The sequence below is a fragment of the Rhipicephalus microplus genome, chromosome 7, assembly GCF_043290135.1.
Source record: "Rhipicephalus microplus isolate Deutch F79 chromosome 7, USDA_Rmic, whole genome shotgun sequence".
NCBI classification, from domain to species: Eukaryota; Metazoa; Arthropoda; class Arachnida; order Ixodida; family Ixodidae; genus Rhipicephalus; species Rhipicephalus microplus.
In genome coordinates, this window is record NC_134706.1 from 41,011,108 (window position 1) to 41,039,029 (window position 27,922).

Here is a 27,922-nt window from a genome sequence, read left to right on the forward strand (position 1 = left end):
TACGGCTGGCCGCTAAGGGAAGCCTCCCTTTCAGTTTCCTCTTAGGTCAACGTTTATACGTGGTGCACGAACAGGAAAAGAAATTCTGTATTCGTAAAAGTATGCCTAATTATTTGCGCCTGGGGCTTTTACGGGAAAGGCTACAAAAATTGTTCACTTATAGTACTTCTATACATGACCCCTCTATCCTGCAACAGTAGCCCGGACTCTATTTGTTGCATGCTTCAAAAACATAAACGATCTGAGAATGTTTTCCGTGTTTTCAAGAAGAACAGAAAACACGTAACAAATCCAAAACACCGCAAACTATCCCTCCCCCTTGTTTACAAGTATTTGTGCTCTGAATTCTTATCATAAGAGTCTCACTGGTAAAAGGGGTGAGAGGACGAGGCTACTGCGGTGAAACTGGTTCCCTTATTGGAAAGCGCTGCGCCACGACGGGTATGTTCGCATGAACAATGGACTCGCCCGACTGCTCCCCACGGAATGTTCCTAAATAATAATTACCAACTTCCCGGGCGCCCGTCCCGAACTCCTGCCGAGAGAAATTGATACTCCGTCGGGGTTTTCTCAGGCCCCGCTAACTCCACCATTAGCGAGGCCGCCGAGCGCCATCTAACGGTTTTCAGTAACGACAACACTGGGGCTGTTCACACGAGACCGAGTTTTCAGGAAAAGAGCGTCAGCGCCGTGCGCTTTTCGAAGCGTCAGCACTGGTGTTCCAACAATAGCACATTTAATTATTCATTGTTTAATACTTCTTACCATTAAAACAGAAAGTACAAACAGTCAGTGGGCCCCCTTTTGTACTGGTACAAACAAGTGTAATAAATATTGTGAAAAAAAGAACGTAAAAACAATTCTCCAAATAGTGGTAAAACTATATAGGAAGAGGCTTCAGCTTCACATGCAAGGATGGAACGTCATAGCTCATTGCCTTCCGAATAGAAAGACTTGTTTGAGTTGTCAGTGCGTGCCTCGACCGTGCCGTAGGGAAACGAACGACCAAGAGCGTAACATTGGCCGTTTCAAGCTATACCAAATTCCTACTGCAAGTACAATCGTTGAATGCCCACGACGCCACATTTCGTCATTTTCGTAATAGGCTAATGTCTCCCTCCCTCCGCGGCTGTAAGACAACACGTGAACCGGCGCATCTGCTGACTATGGTGATGGTCTTGCAGCTGATGATGAGTAAATGAGAGTATCATAATAGGTGGGACATTTACAAAGTGTGAATGGCTCGCGACAACGCTCACATGTTTTGACGGCTGGAACAATTTCTACGCTGCCGCAGTGCGGTATTACATGATTTGGGTAGGCTTCTTCAACTACGTGATAAACATTATTTTTTTTACGAAGCAGTTTCAAGCAGTACAACAACTCTGAGGTAGAACACCTGCTTACCATGCAGATGACATTGCTTTGATTTTTCGTCAAACAGAATGTTTTATTATGTATTTTATTTGAAAGTTTTGGTGTTTTAGCTACGTTCAAGAGGACTATCTTTTGGTACCTTTAGCACCCAACATTTAATAATACGTGAGCTGTATACCAGCAAAGTAGGCCACTTACTCGGGCTCTAAAGGCACACACAAGAATTTTTCACTTTTCTTCCTTCCACTGAATAATCAATAAATCTAACGTATTCTTATCCAAATGCTTGAAGCGCACGCATTCCCGACAACTCTTTCACACCTCTTCTTAAATTCTTTTTATAGGAACTGCGTTTAATGCCAAGCCTAAGTGGTCGACCCCACCAATCTTGAATCTCCACCAACTATACTGAATTTAACCTAAACTTGCTGTGCAAACAGACAAGACAAACAGGGGAGTCATGATACACCGACTAAGCTCCATCCTGACTGCCTTCTTTCTTATTTTTTTTACCTCGTGCAGCGATACTGGTTTGTATGAACCGAGCAGTACGCAAAGAAGTATTCCTGAAACTTGGTTAAACATGGTAAATACCATCATCTGATACGCACAATTATACACTTATACTGTTGCACTCGTAATTATTGTGATTTTCTTGGCATGCTCACTTAAAACACCACTGTGCATGTTCCACAGACACAATATGCAACATGCCGATAACCGAGCACGATCCAGGCAAAACCAACAATGCCATGCTCTCTAAAATTAGTACATAGTTCACACAGCGTCTGTCTTTTAAAGAGTATTTGTGTATTTACAACTGAATGAAGCGTCTCGTCATACTTTAACTGTGGTGTTTCTTTAAGTTAAGCAATTCATTCTGTTTTGTAACATTAGTTTTAATTCGTGTTTCTTTATTTTACTACAGTAATCAGCCAAAACCTATCACTACAATGGATGATACAGTCAGCTGTCTTTAGGTATTTAAGCACTAACACCTTTTTTAGTTGTCCGATGCGCATGGTGTCACCAACTAGTACAATAATTGTTTTTCTCATCGAAGTAAAATGTAAGTTGCCCTAAATCTTTCGAGAGAGTCTCAGTAGTGTTATTTGTCACTATCATCCGCCAGCGGAGCTATGAGCGTCACCTCTATCATAGATCCTGCGCGAATTTGCGCAAATTTATCCTGTAAGAAATAGAAAGAGTATGTTTCATTGTTTTTCTGCATTCTATTCACGTTAAAGCACGCCAAACTGTGAATCAGCAAAACAAGCAGAAGGAATTAGGATACGACGTGTCTAGATAAAATAATACACCTGATGCACTTTTGCGGCAACATTGCTGACCATTGGTTTGTATCCGTAACTTCTTAAGTGAAATAATTATTGTTTTAGGGGAAAAGTTAGCTTCTAAAGCCGTGGGTCTGTCCATCCCTTGTATGTATGTATGTATGTATGTATGTATGTATGTATGTATGTATGTATGTATGTATGTATGTATGTATGTATGTATGTATGTATGTATGTATGTATGTATGTATGTATGTATGTATGTATGTATGTATGTATGTATGTATGTATGTATGTATGTATGTATGTATGTATGTATGTATGTATGCATGTATGCATGTATGTATGCATGCATGTATGCATGTATGTATGTATGTATGTATGTATGTATGCATGTATGTATGTATGTATGCATGTATGTATGCACGTGACCGCCTATAGTACCACCTTCGCCCAACTGCCCACTACTTCATCCTGGCAAACATCCCACTACGGCCCATCACCGATCCACCAGTTCACCGACCATGAAGCAAATACTATTGAGAGGTTGCCAATATGAAATGCAAGAGTACCATAAAGCAAATACTGTTGAGAAGTAGCGAATACGAAATGTACTTATATCCAGGTGTGCGTAAAAGAACCATAGATTGTCCCACTGTGTCGATCTCTTGTTTGTACGTGACCGCCTATTGTTCAACCTTTGCAAACTGCCCCCTACTTCGTACTTGTAAACACTTCACTACGCTCCATCGCTCAACCACCACTTCACCGACCATAAATCCGTTATAATGAAGCGAGAACGGAAGCGACGTAGAGCTACCACTTAGAAATAATAAAATTTCTTTTATAAATATGTACAGTGTTTGTCACGTCTTCGATGATGTAGTGGGCGCAATCGCAGATGGTTCATGGTTTATCGATGAAATCCTCCAACGTTTCACCCCACCCATCATCATTCACCTCGTGGATATGCATTGATTTTTTAGCCTTAATCACGCGTGGAAGCGATGCCATGAAAGGTTTACATATATCTAATCTTGAGCTTCCTTCTATGGAACAAAAATATCTGTAAACACGTCCACGCGCTTTTCACAAACTAAACCTGGCACCGAAGTCATCCATTTTCGTCTCTGGGCAAAATTTGTTCTCCTTGCAAATATGGAAGCTAATACCGATGTTCCACCATGAAGTCCAGCAACCCAGGGTAAATCCGTCCATTTATGCCACAAGTTCACCTTTTCCAATCCAAGTTTGGGACATCTGGTTCACTCTATATCTAGTCAAGTGCTAAAGATCAAAGAAGTCATGTGAATCAGGTTAGTTAAAAAAATCCCAGCTTCTTCTTTCACAATCGGTCGCAAAATCGCCACAGCGGGCGCTCGCAAGCACTTAGTGAAGACACTACGCCGAACCATTCATTCTACCGTCTACTGAGAGCCTGCGTGCATGCCGAGTCGTAAAGCCGTAGCCGAGCATACTAGGAAGCCACTGTGCGCAAGCTTCCAGCGTGAGAGACAGACATACCTGGTCCAGAGCAATGTTGTCGGCGTTCCAGGCAATGACTGGAACGCCAAGATAACCCAACAGTTGGAGCACGTACTGCACAGAGGCCGCATTGCTTCCGAACACAGCCGAGTTGGTCAAGTACAGCACCGCCACAACATCATCCGGAAGCAGGTCTTCGCACAACAGCCGTAAACTATCTCTACGGCAAAAAGAAAAAAACGAAAAAAAACGTGATACGCTTAATATAAAGAGAGCTCTGGAGATCATAAGTGTTCTTTGTCAAGTTCCTTTTACCTTCTGGGCATTATACGATGAATAGGCATTATCTAATTGAAGTATTTATTATTTTCACACTAGCAGGGATGTCGTATTAGACAATGTAGAATTTCCATATGTTGTTCAATTCCTTAATGACGGCACTTTAACCCTATCACAGAGACTGTAACAGCTCTAAGCCAACTGTCGTCAATGTGAGGCGAATCCGACAATATCCGGAAAAGTACCCCATCAATGCTTAAACGTGACAAACTAACAAGACTAAAAGATAGGGCTACTAGCAAGTTTTCTCATCGCGCGAACATACAAAAAAATAACAGAGCAGGCAGAAAGAGTGTTCACATCCAACTATCTTTATTTTGCCGAGTGGCAAAGTATTTGTGTTAAAAAAGACGATAAAGTTACGAAGATAAGAGACAAGCCAGCCATCGAGGGCTCGTAACACGTGCTTTGACTACTGATACATCATTTCGCTTGTGTTTTAACTTTATGTTTTTTATTGTCCTTTAAAACAAATCAATTTTAACACTCAAGTTAGTTGGTAGTCGGGCCTCCTTCTCTCTTCCTTGTCCTTTTTTCCTATGTTCACGCGCTAAAATAACTTGCCGGTGTGAAATATTCAGACTCTCGTCTCTCTCGCGCCAGTTTTAACAGTCCCGTGTGCTAAGATTTGGGTGCACGTTAAAGAACACCAGGTGGTCCGAATTTCCGGAGCCCTCCACTACGGCATCTCTCATAATCATATGGTGGTTTTGGGACGTTAAACCCCACATATCAATCAATCAATCAATCAATCAGTTTTAACAGTCACCTATAATAGAAGAGGATGGGGATGGAGAGAGGGGATGCATCTTGTATGCTGGCGCATACTGGCACTAGTTGACACATGTTAATGCTCCTCAGTGCTGCATAAATTATGACTGGAATCCTCAAGAACTGAATTACTCTGAACACCATGTTGGCTAATCACTGTCAGCAGCTTTTTTTATGCCCGCTGTAGGACGACCTTACCTCACAACGATCTCTTCTTTAAGCTCCGCATGTGGGAACACAGTCGATTTCATTCTCACAGACTTTTTCATTTCACCACGCCACCTCCCTGTCTGCGGGCCTTGACTGCACATTGCACCCCTTTGCTAGCCATTCTGTTGATACGACTGAGAGTTAGTGTTCTACTCTTCGCATCAATTGCACCCCCACCCCGTCCACTTTTTCGCTTAACGAAAACAAGTATATCAGACACGACTATTTTTTTTTCAGCCAGGCTGATCTCTACGCATCTTTCTCTTTCACATCATATGGTATCATTTCTGCTCCTTTGGCAAAAATGCCATCTGCCCCCCCCCCCCCCCTCCCAGCCCCCATTATTTATTTCCAGTAGTTGATATCTCCACTGCATCCGCACACACTTGCCCGCGGACAGCACTCACTTGGGCGTAGGTTGAAGCGGCATGCGGACGGCCTTGGCTTGCACCGAGAAGAGCTGCATGAAACGCAGTCCCCCGCGGCCGCCACGGGTCATGGAGGTGACTCCGTCGCGCAGCTTCTGTTGGTACTTGCGCTGCTGGCTGAGCAGCGAGGTGTCCGGAAAGATGGCGCCAAATGTGAGGTTCTGCGAATAGAAAACGTCATTTCTTTTATTGCTCTTTCTGCTAATCCTCCCGATTTAAGTGACACCACTTGGTCGTGCAGTTCACTATCGACGTGACACCAGGCGAGGCCGAAACATTAGAAAAAATGGATAAATAATATATGGTAGAGACGTCGGTGACGTCAAATGACGACGCCATCACATGGCATTGTCAGTTCCTACAAGGTGGGCTGGTCTCGGAGGCCCTGCAAAACCACGTGAGGTGCAGAGCACTTTCAGAGAGACACGGAGGTGTGAATAAGTTGCAATTACGATCGCATGACAAAGAAAAAAAGAAAAGGGGCAATCGCCGTCGAAACGTTTTAGGAGAATGCCTAAGAGGCCATTCGACCGTCTACCTGGGATTAATCAGAAGCAGTGGCGTCCGAAATTTGCAAGCTATTATCTATTAGCTGAGTCGTAATAGGCGGAGCCTGAGTTAGCAGCGTTCTCGAATGCGTTTATGGTCCCACCTTTTCAATCCACCCTCTTCACTTCGGGCAACAGAAACTCCTAGAGACACTTACTTGTATAGCACGACAGTGGGCAGTTCTATAGCCTAGAGAAGCAGCTGGTGCAACGACACAGCGTCAAACTCTTGTTAGACCCTTTCTATAAGAAGCTAAAAGAGTTACAACGTCAGTGAAGGCAAAATCGTGTGTCCCTGCGAAAACACAGGCATTCGGTCTTGATGTCGAAATACAAAAGGCTTCTCGGTGAATCGATCATGCCATTTCGGCGTCCAAGTGCATGTTCGAAAAGAAGGAATATACAGACTACTCGAAAGAAAAAAGATGGAAGAAAGCTCAATGAGGCTAAAGCGAGTTTGATTTCTCGCCTAGACGACACTTCGAACACGTCACGCCTTTTACATTGCTTTTGATAAAAAAGAAAAACAGGACTTTAAAAGTGTATCTCTGAAGGTGGCACTGCGAATGCTTCCCCTCTGCTATCATTCACCCTTCGCTTTCCTTTTCAAGACGTCATGTGTTTTCGCGTAGACGTTTACACAAAAACAGGCAACCACCCATCCATCCAACACCCTCTCCTCACATGCACACAAACACGCATACGTCTTCCAATGCACACAGAAGATCAAGTAGGGGACAGTCGGCCTTGTTAAGAACAACACCGCTCTTTTTAGAAGAAAAAGCGCATCATTCGTCTTGCTTTTGCACGTTTGCTTTCGAATCACACACCTCTCGAAAAAAAAAGTCTTACAATCTTCTATCTAGTGTGTTCGTGTATGAAAAGCAGTGATGCCTTCCACTACCACTCCCAAAGAGATTCTCCTTCTGAACCTTAGTGGTGTCACCTTCACGACCACCAATAAAAAGAAAAGTATAGAAAGAAACGTGTTTTTTATTTTGCTACGGGTTGGCGCTTTCCGCATTTCCGATTCCTGACACTCCTGCCTCCTCTTCTTACAACGCTTTTCTGTACAAGCAGCACCACACGCGCGAAATTCATTGCTCTCCGTACGGCTCGCTTTCTCTTCGGGAAACAAATGAAGCTGCGTCCGTCGCATCCTTTCAATGAATCGCGATGAACACAGAATGAAAGCAAGGAAGAAAAAAAAAGGGTGAATCAAGCACGGGCTTCAAGGAGAGAGTAAATTAGGAAATTGTGCTATTCCCGCTACACCTTCTGGTCTCTCTTTCATCTTGAAATTTTGTGTGGTTCTAACTTCCTTTTTATTTCATTCTGTGGCCACAAAAAAAATACAGTTTTAGAGCGAAAGTCCAGTTGCTTAAGCTGATTCTTTATTATTTCTCTCGAAAGCTCACTTCTCTATCAGGAACGAGGCTTTATAAAGCAGGGTTTGCGAACATTTTCCGTTTGGTTCATCTAAACTAGGGCGGAAACGCAAGCGTTTGTTTTCATATTACTCGTCCTACTTCCGTACGCGTTCTGAAGAGGAGCCGTGATCTAAAAGTCTGAGAATAAACCGGTTAGCACATAATTCATGCTGAGAAATCTCGCTTATGAGGGCACTTTGTCAAATTTAAAGCATATCTTGACATTTTACCACAAAGCATAATTCGCCTTTTTTGTTTTTTCAGTTGTCCTAAAGTCACCGCTTTGTTTTTCGATATGAGAAACAGCTTTTTCGAACCGCATAAAGTACAGACGCCGGAAGCAGGAACTAGAAGTCATTTAAGAGCATGTAAAAAAGTAGGCTGAGCATACCACCGGAAGTAAACAAGTACTTTTTTCCCACTTTCCTCTAATATTTTTTTCATTTGGTCATATTTAGGTTATAAATTGGGCAACAGACAGGGCACGTTTCGCAGAGTGAAGTGTGCGTGAAAGAGATTGTCTTCAATTCGATTCCACCTCATTCAAACCCCTTTAGTTCTATAAAAATGACAAAAATTCCCCCAAAAGAAGTAATTGTTTCATTAAGCGGGGATTCCTTTACAATCATCGAACTGCGTGAGTGACAGTTTCGGATTTTCTCGTATATAAATCAGTGGATCGTTCCCACTCTCACCCACTGCCACAAGTTACTGTACATATAGAGTGCAACAGGGCCTCCTTCATCTAGATGCAGCGGTCCTGTCCCGCTTCATTCCTCACAAAGCCCACCGACAGCTTATGATACGACGACACGTCTACACGTCTATCACGCCCCTGCAAAGCCGAGACTACTCCTAATGCAACCAATGCACAAACAACACTCGCAATCTGACATTCACGTATGAAAAGAATCACCGCACGCAACGTTGACACATAAACCCTGCTGAACATTTACAGATGGCTCACAAAGACACTCCCGCCAAATGATAAAGTGTTAGTTGTTCTCTTGTACCCCAAGTGGGACCATCTTTTTCTCGTAGCTTGGGCGTCACTCTTCGACGCCAACCCACCCACGGAACAACCCACACACGTACGCACAGAAACAAGCTTCTCGCTCTCCGAACAAGTCGTAAGAGGTAGCCGGCGAATTCCCCCCGGAAACGCTCCTAGATGCCGGCCACCGAAGATGGGACAAGCGCATCAACATCCGTTAGAACGACCACCAGGCTGGGAGGCGGGACGTGGCGAGGCATTCGACCGTGAACGCTGACGCCGTGTCTGCCCGAACGACTGTGTCCACGCTCGCGTAAAGTAACCGATACACCACCGTAAGGGAACACACAAGCTGTGTCTGCAACCAAAACGCAGTGGCACGGAAGAATGGGGCACCATCTGCTGAAGACGTCGTGAGGCGGCGATGCGGAAGACAGCGTTCGAACCATTGACTTGACGAAGCGCTCCAACCTCGTTGTGGCAAGACTCGACTACAAGGACAACAACAAAGAACGATAGATAAAGATTCACGCCGACCGGCCCATGGGGAAAAGAAGGTAAATGCCTCCGTCCGACGTCTGGTCACTTAGCAAGGCTGGCGGAATATTCAAGACAGTATCTCTCTTTCTGTTATTTTTTTGTTTCTTTTTCTCCTGTTACCCGCCCTTCTTGGTGATGTGCGCAAATAGCACAGGGGAAAACGATAGCGACACCGCCTGTGTCCACACTCACGCTTATACACGCTCGATGTGCAACCGTATCGTCGCTGGATGAGTGTTTATCACCACCGCTTTCGCTGCATTTAGCTAATGTACTTGATGCACCTTGTTACGACTACTTCTTTTGTTACGTCATTGAGAATTTATTTTCTTCTTTCTTGCCCCTCGTTCTTACCTTGCTATTTAGTATTCCCTTTCTTACAGCAACGGGAACTTGGAGGTTTATTCCAATATGACACCTCCTATTCTCATCTTTCGTTTGTCTCAGTTCTATCTATCTATCTATCTATCTATCTATCTATCTATCTATCTATCTATCTATCTAATGTTTAACAGTTCTTATTGCGCTGCAGCATAATGAGTCAGTCCTAACTATACAAGGCCAGTTCACCACGCTCCTTTACAGCAAGTAAAACTAAACAATATTCAAAGAAGCGGTTGTCGGGGGGGCCAACGTTTCGGACAGGTTTTTTTAGCTTTGTTCAAGTTACTGTCGTGAAGAAGAGAAGACAACATCTAGAAGCATTGCCGTCAGCGACTGCCCGCTGATAATGTATCTTTCGACTGTTCAAGCCAGCGCTTTTTCTTAAACTTTAGCTTTGAGTGAAACTGTGGAATATGATGTGAAAGAATGCTAAAGACTTAAGGTCATGAGACTTGCTTACACCACCAAGAACTCGCAAAGTGGATTTCCCATAATTTATAATAACGTCTTCGTGTGCCGCGACGAGTGCAGAGGCCATTCAGGATGCCGTATGAACACAGCTCCTGATGCTGTCTTTGGTGGAGCGCTTGGCCAGTTTGCACGTTCGTGGCCCCTGAGACAGATCACGTACTGCGCCTCGCTAATTTATGCCGGAAGGTGGAAAGGAGATGAAAAATTGCCCGCAGCTTCCCTCGGGGGAACACTGAGGAGGATGCGGACCATATAATTGGTTAACGGGGTGTTAAAGTGCGACTTACTTGGGTCGATGGCTACATTGGTTAACGTGGTTGTGAAATGGGGTGTTAAATTGCGACTTACTTGGGTCGATGGCTAAATTGGTTAACGTGGTTGTAGGAGGGGGTGTTAAATGAGTGAACACGTACACACGTATGCGAAAGGGCGGCGCTGGTCGAAGGGACGTCGATCATTGTGTTTGTGGATTCGTTGGAATTCATTTCACCGCGACCTTGGACGTCGACGCGCCGTACAAACCAACCGACGAGCGGCAACTGAGCGAGCGAGCGCCGACCTTGAGTATATATACAGCACGACGGCGCATGCACTGTCAGCTGTTGAATGTTCTCGAAGCGCGACGACACATGCGCGTCCACTGGAGAATCAGGAGAATTGTAGATGTCGAACGCGGTGTGTAGAGGAGGAAGGGTGCACAGATGGTGGAGGAGTGAAGCGCGCGCGGTGTGTAGAGGAGGAAGGGATGCACAGATGGTGGAAGAGTGGGCGACGGCGCGACGGCGCATGCGCGCGCGTCAGCTGTCGAATGTTCGAGAAGCGGTGCGGACGGCGCGGACGGCGCACTACAAGGCGCGAGTATAAGATGCTCCGCATCTAAAAAATTTAGAGGAGCGGAGTCCTACAAAACAGCGCGGTACAACATAGGAAGGCCGTATTTTTTCATTAGTGCCAAACCATTTCGAAGCGAGTGTTTGCTCATGGGACGCATAGCACGATGTGTTATCCGGCAGTGCGCTGCTTCTCTGTTAAAAAGAAAACACTCACTAAACAGAGCGAGCGCAATAATCGATAAAGGCAGATAACGAGGTGCACCGAGAAAGCGAGTCGGGAAGCGACACGAGTACACGAGTAGTAACTGAGAAATCGAGACAAAGCCGATATAAATGCCAGCCTGGTGCGGCATGCACATCGCTTTTTTTTAAGTGTCTCCGGAGAACAGGACTGCACAGTGAATTACCTAGCGAATGCGTTTGCGCGTGATTTGATGCGTATTCATTAAGAGAAAGTTAATAAGATTATAATAAAAGCAGAGAGGTTATTCAGGGGCTCAGCCCCGTGGGATGCCCTACGCGGGGAAGTGGGAAAGAAACTTACAGAGGAGGAGAGAAACGTCGCTGTTTGAGCCGACGTGACAGTTTCACGTTTGACATCCCAAACAACGAATCAGACCGGTGTCTGAGAAAAAAAAAGTCACAGCTTTGCCGGAAAGGCAAAGCAATGAACGCAATAGCAACAAGTTGAAAGGTCATGCGCAGAATGGAAAGCAGATGAAAACATGCCCCGCGGTCTTCACGCACAAATGACGCACAAAACGTACTCACAGGTACGGATGCACGGTAATAAGCGTCTCATTTGTTACTTCGCTGTGCCTGAAAAGCGCGCACTTTTCGCAAAGGAACACTGCAATGTTTGCAGTGACCTTTGTGCACCTGGCAACTACAGCAGATTCGTTCCAGGTAAAGCCCGAGGCCAGCCAAGGCGTACGACCTTCCCCTCTTCTCCGCCGCGAGATAAGGGCGCGTGAGGGAACGTCGCTCCCCTTCTCTAGGCCTGGCAAAGTACGCGTAGGAGATTAGAGCGGGCGCCGCCGCGCGATGTGGCGACGCGCGCTCATTGCGCCATCATGCTTGTAATGCTGAAAAGACAACCCCCCCCCCCCTCCCTTGAGATGCTCGTGAGCAGCAGTAAGTGGTAGATATAAGTAGCTCTCCGTTTGAACAGCGAAGTTTGTGCTCCGGGTGGTTCAGTGGTTGACGCCTCGCTTTTACTATGCAGAGGTCCCACGTTCAATTCCACGCGCTCTAATGTTTTTCCTGGATTTTTTTTTTCTTTCTTGTGTTTTCATATAGAGATACGTATACGGTGCATGACGCCGACGCCAACGCAGGCGGCAAAATCCAGCCGAGAGTGTCCATATAATTGCTATCACAATGAAAAATGTAACAGCGCTTTCATTGCCTTATGGAAGAAGCCTCGTGGACTCCATCCCATCTCGACAGTGAAATCGCTTCCGTTCCCTTAATGTAGAACTGCGCTGATGTTAAGCCACTCCTTCGCGTATGACGGGCCATAACCCAAAATGCGTTCAATAATTTCATCGATGGCACACTCCTTGCCCTCGGTGTTGTCGGCCATCTTGACTATAAAAAAAGTATGCCATGGTGAAGGCTGCGCCCATACGCAGATGACACAACACTGTTCCTTCTTCTTGCGAAAGGCCAGGGAATAGCCGTAGTCGTAGAGATAGGCCGCGAGAATACAGTCTATCATGTGTGAACTGTGACTATTGCCCCATTTGTGGTGTCAAGATCAGTGCCAATCAGGTGCAGGCATACAGCATAAAAACGCGATAGGAGAGTGTGTTATAGCAAGTACGATACTGGAAGGATATGGGGAGTTACAGTTATCTGGACCCCAAGGTTGTTTCGACGTGCCACATGCAGGGGCATGTTTCTTTCTTTTCGTTCGTTATTTAAAGGATTACTGACACAATTCTGAAATATGTTCAGATCATAGCTTTAAGTAAAAGAAGTCACAGCTTTGCCGCAAAGGTGAAGCAATAAACGCGATATCAACGTATTGGAAGGTCACGCGCAGAATAGCAAGTAGATTGAAACATGCCCCACGATTCTCACGCACAAATAACGCGCGAAACGTACTCACACGTACAGATGAATGCTAATAAGCGTCTCAGTTGTTGCTTTGCTGTGTCTGAAAAGCGCGCTCTTTTCGCCAACGGACACTGTGCAACGATTGCAGTGACCTTTGTGCGCCCGGTAGCTACAACACAATCGTTCCGGCGAAACCCAAATGCTAGCGGAAATGTACGATCCTCCCCACTGCAAGACAAGGGTGCGCTCAAGCGTTCATGTCCTTATTCTCTACGCGGGGCAAAGTAAGCGTGGGAGATGAGCGCGCGCCGCCGCGTCGTGACTATGTGATGATGTGCGCTCATTGCGCCATCTTGCTGGTAATGCTGAAAACACGATAGCTGCCCCCTCACCCCTAGATACCCGGCCCCAGAGGTAAGTGGTAGATACAAATAGCTTGCCATTTGAACGGTCAGGGGCGTGCTCTTCCGTAACTCAGTGGCTAACGGCTCGCACTCACGTTTCGGTGACGGCAAGTTCGATTCCGCGAACTGGAGTTTCATAAATAGAGACACATATACACATACGGTGAGCGACGCCGACGCCGGCGGCAAAATCCAGCCGAGAGTGTTCATATAATTGTCTCGCTATTATATATGGGTGTTGAGAGCCCTAAAAAGAGTGCCGTGGTGGTCGGCAAGTCACTGAGTATATATTTATAGCCACTACATTAAAACAACAACTTCAGTGTCGGCATCAAAAGGGTGACCTAGCAGTGACATGTTAAAGGAGCGTCTCAGTTGTTGCTTTGCTGTGTCGGAAAAGCGCGCTCTCTTGGCGCTTCACAGACACACGGGAAGACTGTAACTCGAGACATTTTAGCGACAAACTGGTTTATGTCAGGCGCACGTTGTTGACGTAAATACTCACGTGAGAATTAGAGTCGAGGGGTCCTGACAACAATTTCTGCGATTTATGCTGCACGCAGGACGAAAATTTCTTAAACTCAATGCGCTGTGTTGACTTGTCGTGATAAAGTCCACTGCGGTGGTGCTGGATTTCCAATGCTGAGCGGCAAACTTTAAAATCAAAGTAAAAAAAAATAGCCAGTTCCCACGCACCTTGGGAATTGACGTTATGGGAAGCATGCGGAGGGAACGTGACCATGTAATTTTTTTCTTGAAGGACACGTTAATAAATGACGCGAAATATGTGTACGAATGTTGCACCCACAGACATATGTTGAACAGTAGAAGATGTTTATAAGAGCAGTTCTTTGCAATTGCGCACGGATTCCAACATAAATATGAGTAGTAGCAACACCAGAAGCGATAAGCTGATATGAAGCACTCGTGCTCGCGAGGATGGTAGCCCTGCACACTGCTACATAAATCAAGTTGAGTGGATGGCAGCTAACTATAATTGACGTGAGGACAGTATCATAAGGTTACATATGTAATGTTTATAAAATTAAATAGCCAGCATTGCATCCACAATTCACGTTGCTTAACATCAGGGTTTATTTGAAAAGTAGTTATTCCGAGACCTGGCGTGGCTTCATGGTAGAATACTCGGTTTGCCATACAGAATGCTGGGGTTTGATTCCCGCTGGGACCCTTACATTTATTCATTGCATCCATCAGGTCGAGGCTGCAGATGTCAGCTTTTTCTAAACGCTTTCACGTTGATATTACCCATGTGTGTTCTCGCTGTTCCTGCGTAGATACTGCGTTGTTCACCTGTGGCACGTAGCCGCATGTACACCAGTAGCGTATACCCAACTGCGGGTATGTGCCACTGCCTGGCGGAAAGTGTTTGAGGACGTACCCGACAGGATTGTGATAATGTTCATGCGCTGACTAGCGCGTCATGTTCGTCAAACCATCTTACCTCTCATACTAATTTTGGTTCACGCCAAGTTGAGGAAGTGACTATGAAGGCGCACACACTTTAGTGGCTAGATTGCTAGATAGGTAAATAGATAGATAGATATATTGCGCCGAGCAGTTCAGTATTTCCAATCGGTAAAAAAGAAATTACAGCATATCCACTAGGTGAATGATGACGAGTGGGGCGAAGCTGAAGCACGGCCGGACAGACACGTGGACGGACGCACTGAAGCACGGAAGCACGGGTGGACCAACGTAAGCTTCCCCCCACTCATGGTCATTCGCTCCGTGCATATGCAGTGACACCATTTTTATCGACATGCAATGCAATGCAACCGGCTACTACTACGACTACGACGACATGGATGTACGACCCATAGGTGTAATAACTTCACCCCAAAAAACTTGCCTGCTGCACAAAACTCGCCGATGCCTGCGTCGCGGCCGGTAGCAGCAGCGTCGTCTGCAAAAGCAGCGCAGACGACAGCACGGTGAAGAGCGCCGCCGCCCGCAGGGCGGCAGCACGCATCCCGCCGTCTCGTACACCTCCGCGTCCAGGGCACTGCGACACAGACAGGCAATTTGCATTTCTAACGAGTAAGGGTAGCACGTTGGTTATGCGGATTTCACGCTCTCATTATGATACTAATTACAAAAAAAGATGACACCTTATCCCGCTATAACGAAGGAACCCGAGCTACAGACGTGACCAATTACGCGTTAACAAAGCCTCGTGTTGTGAAACATGCCTATGTTCTGCTCGAATACAAAGTCACCTCCCCATTCTACGGTTCGTTTAAGGTGCCCCCACCCCCTTGCATTTCAGACAGCGACAACTTTTAACTGGCTACGAAATGTTGGTCTTGTTTGCTTGTCCTTGTTGTCACATGCTTACTTCACAAAGTCGCATTTCACTTTCATGCAAAAATAACGTAGTTGCTACTTATTCCTTGATGTCGCCGTCACACGATTCCCTCAAGAGGCTCCAAAGTAGTTGAATCTCCTGCCTTGCGCCAAAGCCATGGGTCTGTGTACCCAGTGGAACAGCTGTTATGCGACCACACGTTCTCGTTATGAGACTGTAACAAATTCGTACTGCTTTCAGGAGCGACCATTACATCATCACGAGCTTATTCACCTTTGGTGATGAGCAGTATGCACTTACACACTCGTGTGGTCTAGTCTCTTGAGTAGCTCATTTTAACTCTCACATAGCCACCTTCCAGTGTCGTGCGACCGTAGCATCGTCATGCTCGCTCCTGATGCAAGAGTTACCTGTTCACAGGGTTTTCCCAAGTGGTCAGGAAGCGTCCCTATCTGGCCATCTGGAAGCAACAAGCCACGTGCCAAGTGTCACGTGACCCCGGTGACAAAACACCTGTGACGTTGCACCATGTTGACGCCTCGCCACGTTGTTCTAAGGTAACATACGAGGTCGTATGCGCGTTTTACTATGGTCACGCCTGGCCACGTTGTCTCTAGGTCACATACGGGGTCACGTGACGGGTGTCACGTGACTTTGTATGTGACCACGGGACAACGTGGCCACGACGCATTCCGTGTGACCACGTTAATATCACACATGGCGGCGAAGAACGCATGCTGCTGTCTACTTTGTCCCTCCCCCATAGTGTGCGCTGCTTCCATAATAGTAGCATGTTTGAGTAATTAGGCGGCTGATGAGGGCTGTTTTGTTACTCGCTTTGTGGCACACAGTCTTTATATGCGCGAGTAAAGGCAGGTCGCAGTAAGCAACGTAGAACAGTCACTAAATGTATGGCAAAAACATACCGTCTCGAAACAAATACCACTGTTATCCGCTCAAATAGGAAAATAGTAAGAATAACGAAACGTCGTTAAGGAAATGTCGTCTGATATCCAGCTGCCGAAAACGAAATCATCATGCACGGGTCATTAGGCACTTTTCCGCCCTTACCCACCGTGATATGTAGCACTAGTTAACGCAACTTTTCAAACTCTGGTCGCCCTTCGAGCGCTCAATAAACGATCCTGTTAGGATCATTCATGTCGTCTTGAACACGCTGTGTTACTCCGCTTTTGAAGAAGAAAAATTGCTAAAAGAAAACCCGCCCCTGCATATTACTTGTAATCGCTCCTCTCTGCTGTACTAGCTTTATATGTTTTAAATAGAGGCGTACCAGACACTCGATCCGACGCCCTTTATTACGCTGCAATAAAAGAACTGCCCCAATTGCGGCACGATAACGGTTGCACGCCGAACAACACCACCACCACAAATTGCAAGTAGCCCCTTCTTTCTTCTAATGAATCTACGCTGGAATCCTATTCGCTGAGTATTTCTACCCTCGACTTGAGTTTTAGCGTGTGTTTCGGAATACAGCGCTCCATTAACGAAGCATCCGCTCGTTAAACCGTGTCACGTACGCAACAAACTCCCAAATACACCAGACAAATGAGAGGAAGAAAAAGTGAGACGTTCAAGTAGTATGTTGTTGCAGGCTATCTGCATAATTTGCCAAAGTGGATCGTTCGATTCGCCAATTATGCGTCTTCCATCAATACCCGCTAGTTAGACATAATGGTTCCTCATATTTCTCAAACAGTAGCGCCCATGCTCGCGTGGCATTAGAAATCAGTATTCATCTACTCTGAAATTCATTCTGCCCTTCCTCTAGTTCATTTTGACGTTTACAGCATGTGCACATATACAAAAAAAACATTCAGGGGAAAGGTGGAAATTAATCTGCGCCCACCTCTCTCTCTCTTTGGCTCGTTCCTTTCATGTACCATAAACGTCAAATTAGATTACGAGCACGCCGAATTTTATGAGCTTTCAATATTTCCTTTCATGATTTTCGTAACTCACTTTCCCCTCGCATTCGTTAGCCATTGACTCTGTGCTATCTCATCTTCCCGGAAAATCACTAAGCGATCACTGTCAAAAGAAGGCAGCCCTTACTCTGTGTTGATAATATTTATTTTTATTCACTCGTTATATTTTCCTTCTTCTTTGTTTCAGTACCAGAAAGTACAAATGCGGTTGGTGTCATCCATTAATACGTGCTGAAACAGAGGACGGTTTTCTTTTTCATTTTTAAGGCTTTTCTTTTGTGTGTGTGTTGACCTGTGAAGCGAATATATCCAATAAGCTGTCAGTGCCTAGGGTGAGAGTGGCAACGGCCCCTCTTGGGTCGAGTATGCACGGCCGTTCCGTAAACACAAAGGAGAATTAGTTTCTAAGGGTGTTCTCTCCCCACCCCTACCCCGAGTCATCCATCTTCTTCCGGAACGGAGGCCAAGGCAGGACTCGGGAATGCCAGTCTTCCATAAATGCCACCATATTTCTCACCCTTCTCTCCCCATTCTCAAGTATGAGGAAGCAAAAGCCGCCGTTACAGCCTTTCGACCTATAACCGAACAAAAAGAATAGCCCCATCGTGAAATGCAACCACCTACAAACGTGGCGACCAAATATCATCAAACAGTCGCGGTCATAAAGCGAGCATCCGCTCATTGCCTGGCACCCTGGAGCGCTGATGGCGACGGAAATTGGGAGAATAGGGATATAGAAAGAAGGAGAGAGTAAGAATGAAGGCAGAGAGGGAGATGTAGGTCTTGTGGTGTGTGGGGGAGGGGGAGGAGGGGCTGGCGTCTGCACAAACGCTACACGGCTACAACGAAGACGGCGCTCTCTCAAAGAAGAGATGACTCAAGCGATGCGAAAGTGAGAAAGAGGTTGCTCCTGTCGCAGCCAGATCGAGCGGGAGGCATATAGAGAGGGAGAGAGTCGGAGAGGAAGAAAAAGAGAGACGGCGCCGAGTTTTATGATGGCAATCGGAGCACGCGCAGCGTCTTGCTGTAGGCGCTGCCGGCCTTTACCGCTAGGGCTCACCCCTGCTCCTCCCTAAGGCATTCGTCGCTTCCTCAACTGGCTTCCCGATTGAGTGCTCCTTCCTTGCCCCGACTCACGAATCGGCTCTCAGGACCCAGCTATACCTAACTCTGCCTCATTTCTCACTTCAGCTATGCGTTTTCTCGGTCGTCGGACTTTTCCATTTTCAGTCGTCTTGCTCTTATTTTGAGTTCGTGGAGTCTTCATGATGGCAACCTGAAAGCATTTCTCATTTTTACCCAATTCCTAAGTGTGCTCAAATATTCAACGCTGTTGCGATTGAAGAGCCAGATATGGTCATGAGCACGCGATCACCATTAGCGCAGCACGACAGAGGAAGAAAGCCGCGAGAAGAGCACTGCGAGGTGAGTGTTCTTAAGAACATCATAAACGCGGAGGTAAAAGAAAAAAATGATAGGGAATAGTAATAATATTTATATAATCGTAAATTATTAATAATTAATAAAAATAAAAATAAAGTTATTGAATAATAAATGAAGGATGTTTGCCGAAATTAAAGCGTAATTCACTTCATCAACTTCCCTCTCCCGTACAGATGAACAGAAAGGCACAAAAAATACCGTTTGATGCATATGTACAAGAATGGCGTGCAATTAATGTCACAACAAAAATAAATGATACAGATACATACATATCAGCATATATACAAAATGGCTTACATAAAGAGGCATTCATAGAAATAAAAACCAAAACAGAATAAAATTGACAGCTGTTAGAGGATGTGAGTAGTTGAGGAATGGTATTGGTTTGTTTGAGAGAGAAATTTATGTTTTTTCCGAATAAAAGAAGCCTAAACATTCGAAAACAAAGTAGAAGAAAAATGACAACATATCCACGGGGTGAATTATGGTGCGTAAAGCGAAGCTGGCTCCGCACGCTACTGCCGTGCCGCTTCGATCTCCCGTTCTCGTACGGGGGGACTTTGTCGGCGCCGCCACACAACTTCAGGGCACGCTTCTGCATCGCGCGCTCGCACATCGGGGTTCTGTCTTCGAGCGCGAGCAGCCGCCGCCTTGCGCGTACATACATTTTATCGGCAAACAGTGAATCATCCGCTGGCCGCATCCATCCGTCCTCTGTCTGTCTGTCTGTCTGTCTGTCTGTCTGTCTGCCTGTCTGTCTGTCTGTCTGTCTGTCTGTCTGTCTGTCTGTCTGTATGTTTGACACACGGACGGACGGACAGATGGATGTATGGACGGACGCAAGCACGAACGGATGGACGCACGGATAGACAAATGGATGGACACGTGGACGGACGGACACACCGATGGACGCACAGATGGACGCACGAGTGGACGAAGGAACGGGCGCATGGACGAACGCAGGAACGGAGGGACGGACGCACAGATGGGGGCACAAATGGAAGCACGAGAGGGCGGACGGGTGGACGCATGAACGGATGCACGAATGAACTGCCGCATGGACGGACGGACGGATGAATGGAAGCAAAAACGAACGAACGGCCGGAAGTGCGGACGGAATGACGGTGGTGGTGGTAGGCGGTGGTAAAAAACATTTATTTCAGAAAAAGTCTACTAGAGAGTGCCGACGTGGCCCATCGGCGTGCTAGAGTGGCGACACCTTATTCCGGGATGCCAGTGGAGCTGGAAGCTGCCTGTGCGCGCTCCACCAAGGAGCGTTGTGCAGCCAAGGTAGAGCAGCCGAGCAGGTGCTCCTCCCAAGCCTCTCTAGTTGGGATAGGAAAAGGGGGTGAGAAAGGGACGGAATTAACTGGGCACGATGCTACGACGTGATACGTGTCGGCGAGGAGATGACAGGTCGAGCAGGTGCCATTGATTTCCGGCAAAAAGTGTCTGATGACCGCCGGACTGAAAAAGGTGTTCGTCTGCAGGCGGCGTAGCAGTCGTTCGTCCGTTTTCTCCAAACCGCGTGCGGGGTCCGGGTAGCGCCGGCGCGAAGCCCGGTAATAAGCCAAAATTTCGCGAAAGCGCGTCAGGTTGGTATTGCCAGATTCCGTCTCGGGACATGGAAGGGCAACAGCCCGGAAAGGAGAAGCGCGGGCAGCGGCATTTGCCGCCTCGTTGCCGGGCAGGCCCGAGTGGCCTGGGGTCCAGACTATACGAATGGGATGAGGGTTAAAGCGCCAAGAGGCTGCCTGTAGTAGGCTAGCCGCCAGCGGGGCAATGGAACGCTGAAGGTACTGAGACCAGGCCGAGCGCGAGTCCGTCAGGATGGTGCGTGAGGCAGGGTGAGAGGCGGCCAGAGCTACGGCAACCTCTTCAGCGTGCGTTACTGTGTCTGCTCGAAAGGAGAGGCCATCGACGTGTTTGCCCTCTGTAATCACGGCAGCCGTGAAGTGACCCGAAGGGGAGAGACCCAAAACGTCCACGTAGAAAACACCAGGACGATCGGAGTGTCGCGTATGAAGGGCCGCGGCGCGTGCTAGTCTACGGCCAGAATGGAGGTCGGGGTTCATATTACGGGGTAGAGGTTCCACCCATAGCTTTTGACGCCAGAGCTCTGGTACCGGCTGCAGAGGGTCTTGGTCAGATATCGGGTTAAGGCCAAGTCTGTGTAGAAGACGGCGCCCTGAAGGTGTCTGCGACAGTCGATTGATTTGGTTAACGCGATGAGGTTCGCGCATCTCGGCAAAAGTGTTGTGTACCCCCAGAGCCGCGAATCGGCTGTTGGAAGTTGCAATAGGTAGGTCCAGAGCGCGTTTGTATACTGAACGAAGAAGGACGTCCAGCTGGTGCTCGTGTCGACGACGCAGGCGAAGGTAAGGCAAGGCGTAGAGGACGCGACTGGTCACAAACGCGTGGGCCAATCGGAGGGACTGAGACCTGCGGAGGCCACCGCGTTTGGTGGAAACTCGCCGTATCATGCGGCTCACCTGTTTGCTGGTGCGTCTGAGGCCTGCTATTGTGCCCTTTGGATCCAAGGACGATGTGAGGTGAAGGCCAACAACCCGAATATATTGCACTGACAGGACGGGCCCGGACGGAAGAAGAATTTGAGGCGGCGGTAGCGGAGAGACTGAAAGAAGAGCCGATTTAGCTGGAGAGCACTCCAGGCCGCATGAACCAGCGTAGGTGTCCACCAGAAGGGCAGCCTTTTGCAAGCGTTCTTTGATTTGCGCTAAGGAGCCGGTGTTGGTCCAGATTGTGATATCGTCCGCATATAGTGCGTGTTGTATCCCCTCGACCTCGCTTAGAAGAGAGGGAGGTTCATCATCGCCAGGTTAAAAAGCAGAGGAGACAGGACTGCCCCTTGAGGTGTACCCCGCGTGCCTAATAAGTACCGGCCGTGTTCGGTAGAATTAAGGCGAATGAAGGCGGTGCGATGTGATAGAAAGGCGCGAATCTAGTTGAAAGTCTTCTGCCCGCAGTTTGTAGTAGGCAAGTTAGTGAGTATAGTGCTGTGTTTGACGTTGTCGAACGCCCCGCGGAGATCGAGAGCGAGCACGGCTTTATCGTTATGGCGCAGAGTAGTCGGCTCTATGATATCGTCTTGAAGCTGGAGCAGGACGTCCTGCGCCGACAGATGCGGGCGAAAGCCAAACATCGTGTCGGCAAAGGTCCTCCTGACCTCCAAGTAGGCGGAAAGGCGTTCGCGAACCATGGTTTCCATGAGTTTGCCTGCGTAAGACGTAAGTGAGATGGGTCTCAGTGTCTCAATACTAACGGACTTTGCCGATTTGGGAATGAATGTCACGACCGATGTGGTCCATTCCGTTGGAAGCGGAGAGCCGGCCCATATCGAATTTATAAGGTGGAGTAGCGAGAGGTGTGCTTGGTCGGGAAGATTTATCAGGAGCGATACTGTGATTCCGTCGCGTCCAGGGGCCGTGCCCCGTCGCATTTTCGTTAGTGCAAATTGTAAATCGGAAAGCGTGTATGGGGCGTCGAGGTCGGTGTTAGGGGCGCCGGAATACGTATATGCTGTGCCTGCGGGATCAATTGTGCGGCAGATGTAGCGGTCACAAAATTCTCGCGCGAGTTCATCCGTAGTGCCCTGGAAGGCATGCAGAGCACGGTGGAGCTGGCGTTGCGTTTCTCCCCTGGTGGTGTAGGGATCGAGAAGGCTTCTAAAGAGTCGCCACGCACTCTTAGAGCTCATCTGGTTTGCAGCCTTCAAACAGGTGTCTGCCCATTTAGCATCGGAAAGTCGTGCAGAGTATGCGGCCGCCTCTGCAGTGAGCGCCTCAATGCGAGCGCGAAGTTTCCGATTAAGTTTGTTGCGTTTACAGCGCCTTACGAGCCCGCGGCGAGCGTGCCAAAGATGTAGGAGGTGTGGATCGATTGCAAGAGTCATATTAGAGGTTCAAAGGGTGCGAGTGTTCGCTTGTTTCATATGGAGGGCGTATGATGCCCACGCTGCATATTCGGTCGAGGAGAGGACGGTGGGGAATGGTTGCATTCTGAACTGAGTCCAATCAGTGAGACGGGCTTGGCTACAGTGTTGGCGCATTTTCTGCCGTGGTGTGAACGAAATTCGGAGTAAAAAGTGATCGCTGCCTAGGGTTTCGCCTAAATTTTCCCATGTAGCATCGCGGATGTGACAGGTGAGGGAGAGGTCGGGGCATGTGTCTCGCGTGACCGAGTTGCCGGAACGTGTGGGTTGTGCCGGATCGGTAAGAAGCGTCAGGCTCAGCGAGGAAATGAGCTCCTTGAGCTCTCTGCCCCGGGCCTTCTCGTAGTGGTAACCCCAGTGAGGGCTGGGGTCATTAAAGTCCCCGACAATCACCAGTGGTTGTCGGGCCGCTATACGCAGCGCCCGATGGAAGAGATGCGCAAATGAAGCCCTCGCAAGGCGAGGGGGACAGTACACGTTTAAGATATGTATTGATGGTTGGCCCCTCCGCTGAGACAGCACTGATATCATGCAGTAGTCGTAAGATCCAGATCGAGGTCAATCTGTATCGCCGTGTAAGCTTTATGCACGAGGAGGCATGTGGTGGTGCTGCCTACATAGGAGCAGTATCCAGAAAGGGATGGAGCCGGGCAAGATTCTTGGAGCGCCAATACGGCCGGCTGAGAGCCAAGTGAGCTGAAGAAAAGGGAAAGATGTGAACGCTTTCGCCTGTTCCCGAAGCCACCAGGGTTCCACTGTATGGTCTCGAATTTAGACGCGTTTGAACGGGACGTACGATTGGTAGCCATCGTGGCTCTCGTAGGTTTTATATTTGGTCCTCCATGTCCCGTTCGGAATCCTCAGAGGCAGGGAGGGGCATGGAGGCTGGATTGCCCGACGGCGGGGTGGTGGTAGCCACCTTACGACGACACCGTGGAGCTGTACCCTCACTGCTCACCGAGCAGGAGCGGGAACGCGATGCCTTGGGTTGAAACTGGGTGACTGCCCAGGCTTTAATAGCCTGGGTAACCTCTACTACCATGCGTTGGACCGAGAAGCTGGTGAGGAGGTGATTATTCGAAGCTTCGACGCGCGTGAGGCGTTCCTCTATGCGCGGGGCGCGCTCTTCGCTAGGGAGAGTTTGGTTAGCGGGCAAGAGAACCTGAGGTGCCCCAGGAGCCTCAAGAGCTTCTGGAGTAGATGCGGCACCGGTTCCGAGTGCTGGAGTACACATGGCTGCTTGAACCATCGGCTTAATGGAAGTGGACTTAGCGCGAGGACTAAGCTTGGACGTAGCTGGCGTAGCCGCCTGGACAGAGGATGCAATATCGGATGGCCTTGCAGTACACTGTTGTTGGGGTTGAAGTCGCTTATTTAAATGTTCGAGTTGTTTAGTTAAAAGAGAATTTTGCTTTTGAAGTGCCGCAACTTGTGTGCGAAGGGCCGCAAGTTCGGGAGAAGGAGGATCGACAGAAGGGGGTGAGAGAGGCTTAGAAGCAGCATGCCTTGCCCAACTGCTCACCTGAGGTACCGCCGCTGGTGCTTCGAGCGGTAGGAATGCCTGAGTGTCGGCGTGGAGTGGTGGAGCCGAATTATGCAGGTTGGTGCCGCTGTCTGGCTGTGACGAACATGAGGTGGTCCCTCGAGGAGATGTTGAGGGCTGCTTGCGTTTCTGATATTTTCGATATTTTGACGTGCAGCCACTGGTCCCAGTCTCATGGGCGCCGTGGCAATGGAGGCACTTGGGGTGGCAGTCGTGGGTATTGAGACCTGCAGGTGCGGGGGTTCCACATTTGGCACACTGGGTTGGAGCGAGGTGAGGACACTGAGGTGGTCGATGACCGATGGTACCGCACTTGGTGCAAACAGGGACCGTTTTCTTGTAGGCGCGGATATACGTCGCCACGCAGTGGTAGAAGAGGAAGCGGGGTAACTTAGTGCCCTAGAAAGTCACCACTGCCGTCGCGGAATGTCCGAGTTTTCGGACCGCGAGAATAGTACCTCGAGGCCAATGCAGTTCTGACTTTATCTTCTCCGGGCTTTCAGCAGGGTTTATGTTGATGACGCCCTTGCATGTATCCCCTGGTGCCTTGGCGTGGCCCCGAACGGCAGCTGCTGATCCCGCACTTGCAGCTGGAAGTCCCCGAGGAGTCGCTGTAGGAGTCGCAATGCCGTAGAACCACCTTACCATCGGTTTTTACTAATCAACAGCCTGACAGAGATTTGGGGCTCATCTGTGTCAAGTTTTAGTTACAAAATAAACTACTTCACGTAGCTCTTTGCGAAGCACGATATGCCGGGATAAAAACAAGAACAAAGTAACAATGAAGCTTTTACAGAGCCTCCGGGAGAGGCTAATCGAAATGTAGCTGTTGTCAAAAACCAAGCAAAACACAAGCAAATATGTAGTTGGTACTAAAGCAACACCGTGATCATTATTAGAGTATAGAGTGCGCCATTGAAGTGCTACTCGAGCTATACATCTGAGCTGCTATAAACTCGTAAAAATGTATTAGACAGGGCAGGTTGCGTTCCTAATTGAATGAGAGATTCCAGTACTGGAGTGCATTCCCAAACGCAATTCATTGCTAGATGACATCGAAGAATCCTGGCCAAGAACAGCTCTGAAGATATTTTTTCGTCTCATGATTTCTTTTTTATAATGCCTCATGACGCCTTGAACAAACATTCCGGACCTTCTAACCAAAGATGACACGCAAGAAAAATTGGATGGCCGTTTTAGGAAGTGCACAAACAATGTGAAATGACAGCGAAGCGAAGATATACTGACTATGACTGGCTGACCAGTCACTGTAGAAGATAACGCAACCTTGAAACACTTTAAGTCGGTGACAGTCTAAGAATGAATATAGTGTCCACCCACGAGGCCCCATATCTCTCATTTTTAGTGTTTCCTCCCTGTTCCTACATCACGCTGCAGAAACACCGTAACGCAATGAAGCATTGCAAAACACACCGAGCCGCTGGCTCGTTGGTGCCCGTCAAAGGCGGCACAATTCCAAACTTTCAACTGCATCGAACGACGATGGACGAGAATGATGCTGTGTACGTGTGAACAAGAGTTGAATTTTTATAGGTACATCTTTGCCATGATCTCATAGCAAAGGGCCTTACTAGTTGAACGGCGTAACACTCACAGACAGGCCTAAGGTCGCTTTCTTATTCTGAGCTTGTCAACGACTATAGCGCCACTCACACGTAGTGGGTTGACTGCAAGAGCGGCTCTCAATCTGGAGGAAAAAAAAAGAAGATCGCATGCTTCTTTTCCGCTCGAGAGCCAGCCATACTGACGCATCGTCCTAGAGCTAGCTATTCGGTGGTTTATTACTCCCCACCTCACTCGTGGTTCATCGTGACAATAGTAACACTAAAAACAACCTGCATGTGCTATTCAGCACCGAAATTTATAAGTGTCTACGTAAACATATGTATGTCTCTTTCCCAGTTAAGGCTCAGGTTCTCTTAGTGCATCAAAGACAGGAACATTTGAATGATGCTTGATTTCGTTCAAGTGCACAATGACCAATATTCACTTTCAAAAGGCGACCGAATAAAGCAGACATGTACGCTACCAGATCTCAACTAGCGAAACAAGTTGAACAACTGCAAGCATGTCTCACAAAGAAAAATATGCTTGCAAGCGTCATCATTATCATCGCCATAATGATCATCACCATTTGTTGAATTTTCGGTAGTTCAAATAATAAATTAATCTGATCACGTTCGCACTGCACATTTATGAAAATACAGTAAAAAAATAGGAAAAAAAAAATTTTCGTTCGAAAATTCTTGAACATATATGTGGTTTTTGCAGTGTAGTACCCGTTACCAGAAAGAACCAACTAAATATGTTACTCGTTACTCCAACAAAAAAGCGACGCGTTACCTACAAAAAAAAGGTAACGCGTTACCGTTACCCTTACCGAAAGAAAAGTAACGCATACTTCTGCCGTTACTGCACAATCATAAACTTTAACCAATGTGTCGTTGTTGCAGGTACTCGCAATCAGCATTTTTTATGTGTCAAATATACGTTTGAAGTAAAACTTCTAACCCCCTAAAAAGAATTATATATTTATTATGCTCATCTAACGAGTAATGTTTTTACAACTGTACCAAACCTTAGTAATGTTATAGTGGCGTAAAGTTGCTTGCTATGTGTGATGGCTTGTGACTCTGTGGCACATGAAGGAGCATTTTTTCTCAATGGGACAATAAACACAATATCACACTCAATAGTCTACGCTGGCAGAAAGGAAACTAACACTGAACTCTCAAGAAATTTACAGTAGTCGGCTTTTTCCCGTTATCGTAAATTTTTTTACGATACCTACAGTGCAGATCGTCGAAATCGGTACTAATAGTCTTTGGGCACTGATTTTGCCCATCACACGCCAGTCGCGGGAACCTGCAATGGCGCTTTTTTTTTTACTGGAAGGGGTGAGGGGGTGCACGGTTGCGACACCAGATGTCCTTTGGTCCACTCCTGTCGTCTCGTTTAGGCCACCAAAACTTATGGCGAGTGTCTCATTGATGCCGGCGCGTATGCGCGGACGACTTACACAGAAAAGGCCTATACTTACGGTGCACTGAGGAGAGGTTTTATGGCTTAGGCACGGAAAAAAAGATCAGTGCTTCAACTTTTCTTGATAGATAGATAG

General features: G+C 47.4%; 1 pseudogene; it reads right to left on the reverse strand.

The window, feature by feature from the left end:
• The window catches only part of LOC142767753 (glutamate receptor ionotropic, NMDA 2B-like), a 145,671-nt pseudogene that overhangs the window by 61,895 nt on the left and 55,854 nt on the right, over positions 1 to 27,922 (reverse strand).